The sequence below is a fragment of the Paralichthys olivaceus genome, chromosome 5 (genome assembly GCF_024713975.1).
Source record: "Paralichthys olivaceus isolate ysfri-2021 chromosome 5, ASM2471397v2, whole genome shotgun sequence".
Classification (NCBI taxonomy): Eukaryota; Metazoa; Chordata; class Actinopteri; order Pleuronectiformes; family Paralichthyidae; genus Paralichthys; species Paralichthys olivaceus.
The window spans coordinates 22,042,696-22,057,273 of record NC_091097.1 but is presented as its reverse complement, the minus strand read 5'-3'; the positions used below and the strand labels follow the sequence as shown (position 1 = coordinate 22,057,273).

General features: G+C 41.4%; 4 non-coding genes across 4 annotated transcripts; all 4 read left to right on the top strand.

The window, feature by feature from the left end:
• Nucleotides 1-4,360: 4,360 nt before the first annotated feature.
• Nucleotides 4,361-4,479, top strand: LOC138408505 (5S ribosomal RNA). Its single transcript, XR_011241824.1, has one exon. It is a non-coding gene; the product is annotated as a 5S ribosomal RNA (ribosomal RNA).
• Nucleotides 4,480-4,969: 490 nt separating this feature from the next.
• LOC138409116 (5S ribosomal RNA) lies at nt 4,970-5,088 on the top strand. The gene has a single exon (XR_011242437.1). It is a non-coding gene; the product is annotated as a 5S ribosomal RNA (ribosomal RNA).
• Nucleotides 5,089-5,571: 483 nt separating this feature from the next.
• On the top strand, nt 5,572-5,690 carry LOC138409140 (5S ribosomal RNA). The gene has a single exon (XR_011242460.1). It is a non-coding gene; the product is annotated as a 5S ribosomal RNA (ribosomal RNA).
• A 490-nt stretch (nt 5,691-6,180) lies between these two features.
• On the top strand, nt 6,181-6,299 carry LOC138409165 (5S ribosomal RNA). Its single transcript, XR_011242485.1, has one exon. It is a non-coding gene; the product is annotated as a 5S ribosomal RNA (ribosomal RNA).
• The last annotated feature ends 8,279 nt before the right edge of the window (nt 6,300-14,578 follow it).

The following is a 14,578-nucleotide window of genomic DNA, read 5'->3' as shown; positions in this document are numbered from 1 at the left end:
TCTACTCATTGGGTACAACTGCTCGCAAGCCTTACTCCCACGAGAAGTTGTGTCTGGCGAAGAAAATGAACCCTATGCACAGCGCACAGACCTTGGGTGGAGCATTGTCGGCCATGGGAATGCCTGTGTAGATTATGGAGATGCCATCGGAATCAGCCATCGCATAGTAGTGAGGCAAGTGACACCAGGAGTTAACCCCTCAGTCAGTTTGAAAACTGAAGTACACTATGTGAATAGAACCAAAGTCAAAGAAATCACCCCCTCAGACATCCTTAAGGTCCTTGAATCAGACTTCTCAGAAAGAGCTGGAGAAGAGGATCCTGTGTCTCAAGATGATCTCAAGTTCCTGTCAAAGATAAGAGAAAACATCACACAAAAGGATGATGGGCACCACGAAATGCCATTACCGTTCAAACAGGAAAGACCAAAACTACCGAACAACAAGATATGTGCAACACATCGTCTTAATTGTCTTCAAAAGAGGCTAAAGAAGAATGAAGCATACTACAAAGATTACGTGAACTTCATGAACGACATAATTTCATGTGGCGATGCAGAGAAAGTCCCTGAAGAGGAAATTGACTACAGCCCGGCTTGGTATATTCCACACCATGGAGTTTATCATCAGCAAAAACCAGGGAAAATTCGTGTGGTATTTGACTGTTCTGCCAAATTTCAAGAAACATCTCTTAATGATCATCTACTCACCGGACCTGACCTGACAAACATGTTAGTAGGTGTCCTGTGTAGATTCCGTAAAGGCCCCATCGCAGTGATGTGTGACGTTGAAAGGATGTTTCATCAGTTTCATGTGAAAAAGGAAGACCAGGATTACTTACGATTCCTATGGTGGGAGTCTGGCAATCTGGAAACCACACCCTCAACCTACAGAATGAAAGTCCATCTGTTTGGAGCGGCTTTGTCTCCCGGCTGTGCCAACTTTGGCCTGAAACATCTGGCGGCACAAGGGCAGGGTCTGTACAGTGAAGACACGATCCACTTCATACAAAGAAATTTCTATGTAGACGATGGGCTGGCAAGTGTTCATACAGAGAGGGAAGCCATCCAGCTCGTCAAGGAATCAAGAGAACTTTGCTCCGCTGGCAAGCTAAGACTCCACAAGTTTCTCTCCAATAACGAGAATGTGATGGCATCCATCCCAGAAGAAGAACGTGCCACAATTAAAGAGCAAGACATGGCCTTGAGCTTACCTCAAATGGAGAGAGTGCTTGGAGTTGAATGGTGCATCACTTCTGATTCATTCAGATTCAGAGTTCAAGTAAAGTCCAATCCACTGACCAGAAGAGGTGTACTCTCTACAGTAGCCTCGGTGTATGATCCATTGGGATTCATGGCACCTTTTGTCCTTATTGGGAAACAAATTCTTCAGCAAATGTGCAGAGAAAAGATCGGCTGGGATGATGAAATTCCAGTAAACCTAAAGCCCCAGTGGGAGTCCTGGATCAGAGACCTACCCAATCTAGCTGAAATGGAAATCAAAAGATGCTACTTACCTTCAAGTTTTGGCAACATTAAGAGTTATGAACTTCATAATTTTTCCGATGCAAGCACCTCTGGATATGGTGAGTGTACCTACCTGCGAGTCATCAATGAGTCCAACGATGTCCATTGCTCTCTATTAATGGGAAAATCAAGAGTCTCACCAACCAAAGTGACAACAATACCAAGACTGGAGCTCAGTGCAGCAGTAGTTGCAGTCCGCACCAGTGAAATGCTCCGCAATGAATTGGAAATTCAAGACCTGCAAGAATACTTTTGGACGGACTCTACAGTTGTCCTCGGCTACATAAACAATGATGCAAGAAGATTTCAAGTGTTTGTAGCTAACCGCATTCAAAGAATCAAGTCAAGTACGAAGCCTGAACAATGGTTCCACGTTGCATCTGAGGATAATCCGGCTGACCATGCATCCCGAGGATTGACTGCAGAGCAACTCAAGACCTCCAATTGGTTTAGCGGACCAAAGTTTCTTTGGCAAAAAGGACCTACCTGACAGAGTGCGCAAGGTGGAAGAAGTTAAGGAAGATGATCCTGAGCTCCGCAAGGCTCTTGTGTTGAGTACTAAAGCAAGGGAAACCAGATCATTGTTAGACCGCCTTGAGAAGTTTTCTGACTGGTCAAGGGTAGTGCAAGCAGTTGCCAGATTGAAACGACGAGTTAAAGAACACAAAGCTGACAAGCAAAGAAACAATGAAAGTACAAGTCTGGAAGAAAGGAAAGAAGCAGAAATTGCTATCATTAAGTTAGTTCAAGAAGAAGAGTTCCCAGATGAGATAAAGAGCTTGAAAGTGAAGAAAGTGATCTGTAAGACAAAGCACAGCAAGCTGTATAAGTTATGTCCATTTTTGGATGAAGAAGGGATCCTAAGAGTGGGAGGACGTTTAAGTCAAGCTACGTTACACCCATATGTGAAGCATCCAGCAATACTTCCAAGAAACAGTCACATATCAGACTTAATTATCAAGCACTTCCATGAAAGAGTTCATCATCAGGGACGTGGAATGACTGTTAACGAACTGCGAGCTAATGGATTGTGGATCCTGGGATGCAGCAGTGCAGTGTCGTCACACATCTTCAAATGTGTCAAGTGTCGAAAGTACAGAAGATGTACTGAAGAACAGAAAATGGGTAACTTACCTGAAGATAGAATGGAAAGAAGTCCTCCGTTCACCTACACTGGCATCGACTGCTTTGGTCCAATCCATGTTAAAGAAGGAAGAAAGAACATTAAAAGGTATGGACTTTTACTTACCTGTCTATGTTCAAGAGCTATACATATAGAGACGCTTGATGACATGACGACTGATGCGTTCATAAATGCCTTAAGAGCATTCATTGCTATAAGAGGAAATGTTCGTCAACTTCGAAGTGACCAAGGAACCAATTTCATTGGTGCAAGAAGAGAGTTTGCAGAACTCATGAAAGGAATGGACGAAGACAGAGTAAAGGCTCTAGGATGTGAATTTCTGATGAATCCTCCAGCGGCAAGTCATATGGGTGGTGTCTGGGAGAGGCAAATTAGAACTATAAGAAGTGTTCTCACTGCCATTCTTGACAAGTCAGCCCAAAGACTTGATAGCTCATCTCTCAGAACTTTTCTATATGAAGTGATGGCGATCATTAACAGCAGACCACTTACCGTTGAACACTTGAATGACCCATCCTCACCTGAACCTTTGACTCCAAATCATATTCTTACAATGAAGTCCACCATCATTCTTCCCCCACCTGGACAGTTTATCAAGGAAGATCTTTATCTTCAAAAAAGGTGGCGTCGAGTTCAATATCTAGCCAATGAATTTTGGATTCGATGGAAAAAGGAATATCTTTTGAGTTTACAACCAAGACAAAAGTGGCAAAAGAACAGAAGAAACCTAAAAGTAAACGACATTGTGCTTTTAAAGGATGATCAAGCCCCACGTAATGAATGGAAGCTGGCCAGAATAACAGCAGTTTATCCAGGGTCAGATGATAGGGTGAGAAAGGTCAGATTGTTGGTTAGTGACACCACATTTAATGAAAAGGGTAAATCCATTACTAAGACAGTTTTCTTGGAGAGACCTGTGCATAAGTTGGTTACTCTGCTTGAAGCAGACCCAGTATAACATGTCTAATGTTTATCTTCATTCTATGGAAGAAGTTTAATGTTTATCTTTGCATTTCATGCATAATGGTTAATGACAGATGTGTAATGTTTTAAGGTCAAAGACTTTAACTGCAACAGTCAGTATGAGGAAATCTCAGAGTAAGGTTTGTGATTTGGTGGGAGTGTAACTGTTGCCACTGCATCACCTTAATATTTGTAAAGGTTTCAAATGTATATTTTGTATTTTGTATATAGCTTTATTTTGTTATTATAAATAAGACTTTTATTTTGACGACCCCGCTGAGCTGTGTTGTTGGAGGCGGAGCTGCTTGTGTGTGTGAGAGACACGGAGCAAGCACAGGTAGTTGCGCACAGAGAGTCGAAGAGAAGTAGTTACGCACCTGAAGATAAGATTCCTTTTCATAGCATGCAGCCAACGAGGTATGTTTGTCTGTTTGTTATTTACGTTGTTTCTATTAATACTGTGTTTGTCAACCAATGGTGTATGTCTTTGTGTAACCCAGTTTTCACGGTCAAATGGAGAAAAAGACTTCAATAAAGACCCGTAGAGGAAACATTTGCTGTCTGACTGTGCTTGTTCCAAAATCAATCTCAAGGTGAGATTGATTTTGGAACAATTGACCCTCCCGCCCACCCACACCTCAAGATGCTATGCTTGCAAAGCAACAGAAGAACCATTGATGATGGTGATGATTCACATGCATAAAGGATGTATTGTGGGTGGAGTTAATCGCTTACGGCCATACCACCCTGAACACGCCCGATCTCCTCCGATCTCGGAAGCTAAGCAGGGTCGGGCCTGGTTAGTACTTGAATGGGAGACCGCCTGGGAATTCCAGGTGCTGTAAGCTTTTTAGACTTTTCTTTGCAGAGGGCGCTGTTGCTGCTGCTTCAGAGGAGACACCTCTTGGAAAGAGCAGGAAAGACTGTTCATCAAAGGAAAAAAGAATATGGAACCCTCACATCATTACTGAAAGGTGAAAGTGAGCATTCATCAGATTTGTTTCTAATCAAAACACTACTTTATTCATGTTTTATTAACATATCATTTTCAAATTGTCTTATTTGGAGAGAGCGATGAAAGAGCAGGGAGTTTACTCTGCATCAGGGAAACAACTGGATATGAAACACTGATAATATTGCTGAAGGTCATTTTTGAAAATTGTAATGATTTTTTTCTTGCAACGATAAGACAAAATTGCACCTTGAGATTGATTTTGGAACAATTGACCCTCGCGCCCACCCACGCCTCAAGATTCTATGGTTGCAAAGCAACAGAAGAACCATTGATGATGGTGATGATTCACATGTGTAAAGGAGGTATTGTGGGTGGAGTTAATCGCTTACGGCCATACCACCCTGAACACGCCCGATCTCGTCAGATCTCGGAAGCTAAGTAGAGTCGGGCCTGGTTAGTACTTGAATGGGAGACCGCCTGGGAATACCAGGTGCTGTAAGCTTTTTAGACTTTTCTTTGCAGAGGGCGCTGTTGCTGCTGCTTCAGAGGAGACACCTCTTGGAAAGAGCAGGAAAGACTGTTCATCAAAGGAAAAAAGAAAATGGAACCCTCACATCATCGGTGAGAGTGAGCATTCATCAGATTTGTTTCTAATCAAAACACTACTTTATTCATGTTTTATTAACATATCATTTTCAAATTGTCTTATTTGGAGAGAGCGATGAAAGAGCAGGGAGTTTACTCTGCATCAGGGAAACAACTGGATATGAAACACTGATAATATTGCTGAAGGTCATTTTTGAAAATTGTAATGATTTTTTTCTTGCAACGATATGACAAAATTGCACCTTGAGATTGATTTTGGAACAATTGACCACCCCGCCCACCCACACCTCAAGATTCTATGGTTGCAAAGCAACAGAAGAACCATTGATGATGGTGATGATTCACATGTATAAAGGAGGTATTGTTGGTGGAGTTAATCGCTTACGGCCATACCACCCTGAACACGCCCGATCTCGTCCAATCTCGGACGCTAAGCAGGGTCGGGCCTGGTTAGTACTTGAATGGGAGACCGCCTGGGAATACCAGGTGCTGTAAGCTTTTTAGACTTTTCTTTGCAGAGGGCGCTGTTGCTGCTGCTTCAGAGGAGACACCTCTTGGAAGGAGCAGGAAAGACTGTTCATCAAAGGAAAAAAGAATATGGAACCCTCACATCATCACTGAAAGGTGAAAGTGAGCATTCATCAGATTTGTTTCTAATCAAAACACTACTTTATTCATGTTTTATTAACATATCATTTTCAAATTGTCTTATTTGGAGAGAGCGATGAAAGAGCAGGGAGTTTACTCTGCATCAGGGAAACAACTGGATATGAAACACTGACAATATTGCTGAAGGTCATTTTTGAAAATTGTAATGATTTTTTTCTTGCAACGATATGACAAAATTGCACCTTGAGATTGATTTTTGAACAATTGACCCTCCCACCCACCCACACATCAAGATTCTATGGTTGCAAAGCAACAGAAGAACCATTGATGATGGTGATGATTCACATGTATAAAGGAGGTATTGTGGGTGAAGTTAATCGCTTACGGCCATACCACCCTGAACACGCCCGATCTCGTCCGATCTTGGAAGCTAAGCAGGGTCTGGCCTGGTTAGTACTTGAATGGGAGACCGCCTGGGAATACCAGGTGCTGTAAGCTTTTTAGACTTTTCTTTGCAGAGGGCCCTATTGCTGCTGCTTCAAAGGAGACACCTCTTGCAAAGAGCAGGAAAGACTGTTCATCAAAGGAAAAAAAGAATATGGAACCCTCACATCATCGGTGAGAGTGAGCATTCATCAGATTTGTTTCTAATCAAAACACTACTTTATTCATGTTTTATTAACATATCATTTTCAAATCGTCTTATTTGGAGAGAGCGATGAAAGAGCAGGGAGTTTACTCTGCATCAAGGAAACAACTGGATATGAAACACTGACAATATTGCTGAAGGTCATTTTTGAAAATTGTAATGATTTTTTTCTTGTAACGATATGACAAAATTGCACCTTGAGATTGATTTTTGAACAATTGACCCTCCCGCCCACCCACACATCAAGATTCTATGGTTGCAAAGCAACAGAAGAACCATTGATGATGGTGATGATTCACATGTATAAAGGAGGTATTGTGGGTGGAGTTAATCGCTTACGGCCATACCACCCTGAACACAGCGCATGCGTGACGGATCAGCAGGTATCTTTTTTGAAATCGACGGACGTTGAGCACCACGGGTGACTCAGCTCCGCTCTCCTTTTTTTCCCCCTTTTTTCTTTATCTACTGAACATTTAAATGAGTTAATATAATTAAATACAGCAAAGGACTGAGAGATACCCCCCCCCCAACAGTGTCGCACTGTCTGGGGGAATCTATTTAAGTTTGTTTTCCCCCTTCCTCTTCTAATCCTCCACTTTGGAGCGCTTTATGTTTAAAAAAAAAATCATGACGGACCTCACGGCGACAACACAGAACGGAAAACGGTGAGTGAGACAGACAGCGGACAAGAAAATGAAGGAAAGAAGAACAGAGAATTAAACGACACGGAGAGGGACGAGAAGAAACTCACCGTGAGTGTGGAAACAGAAGGAGAGGAGGAAGTAAGCACCATGACGCTGATGCGGTGCGTGCGCGAGCTGTGCGGAGGACTGGTGGCATGCCGATACATAAATCCCAGGAAACACGAGATGACAATGAGCCATCCGAAAGGGAAAGAGAGGCTGATGGAGGGATTCCGGATCGGGGAGACAAGAGTCCACGCCAGAGAGCTATGTAACGACGAGTTGGTGGTCTCCTTCCTGAACCTGCCATACTATATAGAGGACCAGGAAATATTGGAGAAGCTGAGTGGATGGGGGGTGACAGCAGTCACAGCAATAAGGAGACGGATGTGGCCGGGAACGCAAGTGGCAGACTGGACAAGATTCCTAAAAGTGAAATTCAACGATCAGATCCAGTCCCTCCCATACTCGACAAAATTTAACACAGCCCTCGGAACAGAATACTTCAGAGTAATTCACGACAAACAAACAAAGGTCTGCAGGATGTGTATGCAGCCAGGGCACATCCTGAGAGAGTGCCCAGAATTCCAGTGTCACAGATGCGGAGTTCAGGGGCACTACGCAAGGGAATGCGGAAGCCAAATGGACAGGACAAAAGAAAAGAACGGACCCAAAGACGGGAAAGATAACACCATGGAGATAGAAGGAATAGAAGGAGACACGGAGGAGGAAGAAAGCGAGGGAGAGGCGGGGAGTGAGGACTCGGATGGCAGCGACGGGGAGCGCGGAGCAGCGGAGGAGATGGAGATGACAGAGGCGATCATGACGTCAGCGGCGGAGACGAAGGGAGCAGCGGGGACGGAGTTAGCAGCGGTGAATGAGACAGCAGCGGAGAAAGAGAAGACAACGGGGACGGTGACAACGACGGAGACGGTGACAACAGCGGCGACGGAGTCAGAAGCGACGAAGCAGACAGCAGCGGAGATGGAGAAGGAAGCGAAGACGGTGACAACGGCGGTGACGGTGGCAACAGCGGTGATGAAGATAGCAGCGGTGAACGCAACAGCGGTGAAGGAGAACGCAGCTGCAGCGGAAAAGGACGGAGTGAGCGGAGAGAAGAAAGCACAAACACACATAGAAGGAGAGGAAGCAGATAAGAAAACAAATGATCAAGACATGGACATGGACTTAATGACCCAAATAATGCAACTAAGAAAGAGACAAAACCCTCAGAGGCAACAGAGGCAGTACAAGAAAAGCAAAAGCAAAAACAAATGAACATAACAATACTTATGATAACGATCTTAACGATAAACGCAAGAGGGCTGAACAAAAGGTGGAAAAGACAACACATATATAACCTGAGTGAGTATGATATAATATGTATCCAAGAGACACACTGGGATGAAAGATGCATGATTGAAGTAAAGAAAGAATGGACAGAGGAAATATACTCAAATAATGGTGATGGGAAAGCTAGGGGAGTAGCTATATTAGTGAAAAAAGGAGCGGTGGGGAAGGTGAAGATGTGTGAGAACGATGGTGAAGGGAGGTTGATAGAAATTAAATTTACACATATGAATGAAGAAATAAAACTCATAAATATACATGCAGCAAACACAGAGAAGGAGAGAAAGATGATGTTCGAACAAATGGGAGTAATGTGTGAAAGCAACAGCATAATAGTAGGCGATTTCAATGTATGGTGTGAAAAATTAGATGTCTCTGGGAAAATGAAATTTAAAAACGACTCATCAAGAGGGGCATTACAAAAGATAAAAAGAGAGAAAAAACTGTGTGATGGGTGGAGGGAAAGAAACCCAGAGGCAAAAGTATTTTCCAGGAAACAAGTGGTGAAGGGAGAACTAAAACAAAGCAGAATAGACTTAGTGTTAAGTACAAAAAAATTAGCAGAAACAATAGGTGAAATACAGTACAAAATAACAACACTCAGCGATCACATGATGCTAAAATTCACGCTAGGGCAAGAAACAAAGACAAGAGGAGGTGGGGTGTGGTGTTTGAATGGAGAGCTACTTAAGGAAAAAAAATATAAAGAAGGTGTGAGAGAATACATAAAATGGGAGATGAATGAGAGAATGTATGAGGAGGATATAGGGCGGTGGTGGGAAAAATTAAAAGAAGGAATAAAAGAAATAAGCAAAAAATATGGTAGGAACAAGAGCAAGAAAGGGAAAGAGAGAGAAAAGTGGTTAGTGAGGGAGATAGAAAGAGAGGAAGAGAAAGCTGAAAAAGAGGAAAATTATGACACAAAAGAGTACATTAAAAAAAAAAATGAACTAAAAGAAATAGAACAGGGAAAATGCCAAGGAGCAATCATCAGAAGCAGAGCAAGATACACCATAGAGGGAGAGAAATGCACAGGATATTTCCTAGGGCTAGAGAAAACAAGGCAGAAAAACAACTACATTGAACAAGTGGAGGGAAAGAGAGGAGAGAAGATAAAAGACATAGCTGGAATAGCAGAGAGAGTAGAAGAATTTTACAGAGAGCTGTACAAGAAAGAAGAGGTAGACAATGAGAGTAGCAGACAAGTGATTGAGAAAATAAAGAATAGGATAAGCGAGAATGACAGAGAGATGTGTGAGGGAGAGATAAGTAGAGAGGAGATAGAGACAGCAATAAGTGGGTTAGGGAGAAATAAAAGTCCAGGAACAGACAGCTTAATAGGAGAATTCTACATAGAGTTTAGAGAAGAATTAACACCAGTATTAGAGAAGTTATATAAATGGATAGAAGAAAAGGGAAAGATACCGCAAAGCATGACAACAGGGCTAGTGAGCATAATTCACAAAAAAGGGAGCAGGGATAATTTAGAAAATTATAGACCACTGACAATGTTAAATGGCGACTATAAAATCTTAGCAAAGGTATTAGCAAACAGGATAAAGAAAGTTATAGGGACAGTGGTTGGGAGCACACAAGCATATAGCATACCAGGTAGGGACATAGCAGACACTATAAGCAGCATCAGAGACACAATAACATACATGAAAGAGAACAGGAAAGGGATAGTACTAAGCATAGATCAAAACAAAGCATTCGACAGAGTAGACCACAGTTATCTATATAAAGTATTAGGGAAAGCAGGTTTTGGAAATAAGATGATAGGGAGGATTAGGACAATGTATGAGAAAGCAGCAAGCAAGGTAAAAATTAATGGAATAATCACAAATGAATTTAGAATAGAAAGATCAGTAAGACAGGGATGTCCGTTATCGGCTCTCCTGTACGCATTGTCCGCAGAGCCGTTAGCGGCATTAATATTACAAAACAAGAAAATAAAGGGCATAGAACTACCGGGTGGACAGGTGAGCACGTTATATCAATATGCAGACGACACAACGGTGACAGTGGTAGACAAGGAAAGCGTAGCAGAGACGTTAGAAAGTGTAGAACTATTTGGTAGGGCATCAGGAGCAAAATTAAATATAGAAAAATCAGAAATCATGTGCATAGGAGAGAGAAGAGTAGGGGAAGAAGTAAAAAAACTAAAAGAGAACAACGAATACATGAAGGTGTTAGGAGTGAACTTAGGGATTGAAGATAGAGAAGGGAGAGATAGGCAATATGAAGGGATAGTAAACAACATAAAAAAGACGTTGGGAATGTGGAAACGGAGAGGATTAAAACTGAAAGGGAAAGTGATAGTGGTAAATGCACTAATCATGAGCAAATTAATATATATAATGAATGTTTTGGATGTGCCAGAGAAAGTGCTGAAGGATGTAGACAAGATAGTGAGTGACTTCTTGTGGGATGGGAAGGGGGCGAGAATAGCAAAGGAAGTCCTAGAAAATGAGTATGAAGATGGAGGCCTAAAACTGATCAACCTGGAAAAGAAAAAGAAAGCACTAAGAGTAAAAATGATGACGAGGTATCTAAAGAACAAGAAAGATCAAGTGTGGAAGGTGTTCTTGGGAGAGGCAATTAAAAAGAGTGGAGGATGTGGTGAAAGTGGTGTGTACATGGAACTGAAGAAAGAGATGATGTCTGAAACAACAGAGATCCTCAAAGAAATGCTTGGAGCATGGGGGGAATTCCTAAAAAATGTTACGTATGACTGTAAGAATGTGAAGAAAGTATGGGAGCAACCAGTTTTTCTAAACCCAAAAATAACAATTAATGGAGCAACAATATACAACAGAACCATATGGAATGCAGGGATCAGGAAAGTAAAGGATATAGTGTATGAGCATGTTCCAGGCTTCATGGGAGCACAAGCGATAGTGGATGAAGTAAGAGGGAGGGGGGACGAGATATGGTTGGGAACAGCAAAAGCAATAATGGAAAAAATTAAGAAGGCAATGCCGAAAGAATGGATGGACATGATTGAGAGAGAGGCTGGGGTGAGGGAAGAAAGAGAGATAAAAATGTATGTGGGTAAAGGAGAGAGCAGAATGAGTCTGAACTGTGTGAAAACAAAAATACTCTATAAATGTTTGAGAGGGGAAGAAGTGAGAAGACCGGCTGCTGAGAATGTATGGAAGAAAGTTATGGATGGACTGGATGCAGAAAAAATATGGATGAATCTAAGAGTGAAATGGAACAGCATAGAGTGTGAAAACTTTGATTATCTCTTGAGACACAATAGAATTTTCAATAACCTGATCATAAGCAAGTTTGATGTGAATGTGAAAAAGGAATGTGATGTGTGTAAGATAAAAGTGGAAACATGTATGCATGAGTTTGTCGAATGCAGTGAGTTAGAAAGTTTCTTTGAGAGGATGAAAGGAACGATAAGCAGTTGCTGGGAAGGGAAATTGATAGAAAGGATGGAATGGAGAAAGATGTGGCTGTTTGGGATGAATGGCAGAGTGAAAGAGTGTAATATTAATCTGTTAAACTATGTGTTGAGTCATGCAAGATATGCAGTTAAACTCAGGAGAAACTTGGCCCATTATGAAAAGAAAAAAGCTGAAGTATGGAGTGTGTTTAAAAACATGATAAAAAGAGATGTAAACATGATACACAGATACACGGAAAAAGAAGAGTTCAAAAAAGGATTTGTGGATGGAAGCACTCTGATAGAGGTAACAGATGATGGGAATGTGGAATTTGATTTCAGCAAAAATGAATGAAAAGTGTTGTATGTGCCAGCTGTGAGTGTCAATATGTAATGGCAGTTTTAAAAAATGTGGTGTCTTCTTTTTGTTTTTGTTTTGTTTTGTTTTTTTGTTTATTTTATTTTATTTGGGTTTTTTTTGTTTTGTTGTTGGTTTTTCTGATGTTTTCTCATTTTCTGACTTAAATATTCATTATCTATGGAAGTGTGGGTCTTATCTCAGACAGTAGTCTGAGATAATGAAGAGATATGTATATAAATGTAATATCTGTACATAAAATGTATGAAAATTATGTATTTTTGATAATAAAAAAAAATAATAAAAAAACACGCCCGATCTCGGAAGCTAAGCAGGGTCGGGCCTGGTTAGTACTTGGATGGGAGACTGCCTGGGAATACCAGGTGCTGTAAGCTTTTTAGACTTTTCTTTGCAGAGGGCGCTGTTGCTGCTGCTTCAGAGGAGACACCTCTTGGAAAGAGCAGGAAAGACTGTTCATCAAAGGAAAAAAGAATATGGAACCCTCACATCATCACTGAAAGGTGAGAGTGAGCATTCATCAGATTTGTTTCTAATCAAAACACTACTTTATTTGTGACTCCCTCCCAAGCACAGTCAGACAGCAAATGGTTCCTCTACGGGTCTTTATTGAAGTCTTTTTCTCCATTTGACCGTGAAAACTGGGTTACACAAAGACATACACCATTGGTTGACAAACACAGTATTAATAGAAACAAAGTAAATAACAAACAGACAAACATACCTCGTTGGCTGCATGCTATGAAAAGGAATCTTATCTTCAGGTGCGTAACTACTTCTCTTCGACTCTCTGTGCGCAACTACCTGTGCTTGCTCCGTGTCTCTCACACACACAAGCAGCTCCGCCTCCAACAACACAGCTCAGCGGGGTCGTCAAAATAAAAGTCTTATTTATAATAACAAAATAAAGCTATATACAAAATACAAAATATACATTTGAAACCTTTACAAATATTAAGGTGATGCAGTGGCAACAGTTACACTCCCACCAAATCACAAACCTTACTCTGAGATTTCCTCATACTGACTGTTGCAGTTAAAGTCTTTGACCTTAAAACATTGCACATCTGTCATTAACCATTATGCATGAAATGCAAAGATAAACATTAAACTTCTTCCATAGAATGAAGATAAACATTAGACATGTTATACTGGGTCTGCTTCAAGCAGAGTAACCAACTTATGCACAGGTCTCTCCAAGAAAACTGTCTTAGTAATGGATTTACCCTTTTCATTAAATGTGGTGTCACTAACCAACAATCTGACCTTTCTCACCCTATCATCTGACCCTGGATAAACTGCTGTTATTCTGGCCAGCTTCCATTCATTACGTGGGGCTTGATCATCCTTTAAAAGCACAATGTCGTTTACTTTTAGGTTTCTTCTGTTCTTTTGCCACTTTTGTCTTGGTTGTAAACTCAAAAGATATTCCTTTTTCCATCGAATCCAAAATTCATTGGCTAGATATTGAACTCGACGCCACCTTTTTTGAAGATAAAGATCTTCCTTGATAAACTGTCCAGGTGGGGGAAGAATGATGGTGGACTTCATTGTAAGAATATGATTTGGAGTCAAAGGTTCAGGTGAGGATGGGTCATTCAAGTGTTCAACGGTAAGTGGTCTGCTGTTAATGATCGCCATCACTTCATATAGAAAAGTTCTGAGATGAGCTATCAAGTCTTTGTGCTGACTGGTCAAGAATGGCAGTGAGAACACTTCTTATAGTTCTAATTTGCCTCTCCCAGACACCACCCATATGACTTGCCGCTGGAGGATTCATCAGAAATTCACATCCTAGAGCCTTTACTCTGTCTTCGTCCATTCCTTTCATGAGTTCTGCAAACTCTCTTCTTGCACCAATGAAATTGGTTCCTTGGTCACTTCGAAGTTGACGAACATTTCCTCTTATAGCAATGAATGCTCTTAAGGCATTTATGAACGCATCAGTCGTCATGTCATCAAGCGTCTCTATATGTATAGCTCTTGAACATAGACAGGTAAGTAAAAGTCCATACCTTTTAATGTTCTTTCTTCCTTCTTTAACATGGATTGGACCAAAGCAGTCGATGCCAGTGTAGGTGAACGGAGGACTTCTTTCCATTCTATCTTCAGGTAAGTTACCCATTTTCTGTTCTTCAGTACATCTTCTGTACTTTCGACACTTGACACATTTGAAGATGTGTGACGACACTGCACTGCTGCATCCCAGGATCCACAATCCATTAGCTCGCAGTTCGTTAACAGTCATTCCACGTCCCTGATGATGAACTCTTTCATGGAAGTGCTTGATAATTAAGTCTGATATGTGACTGTTTCTTG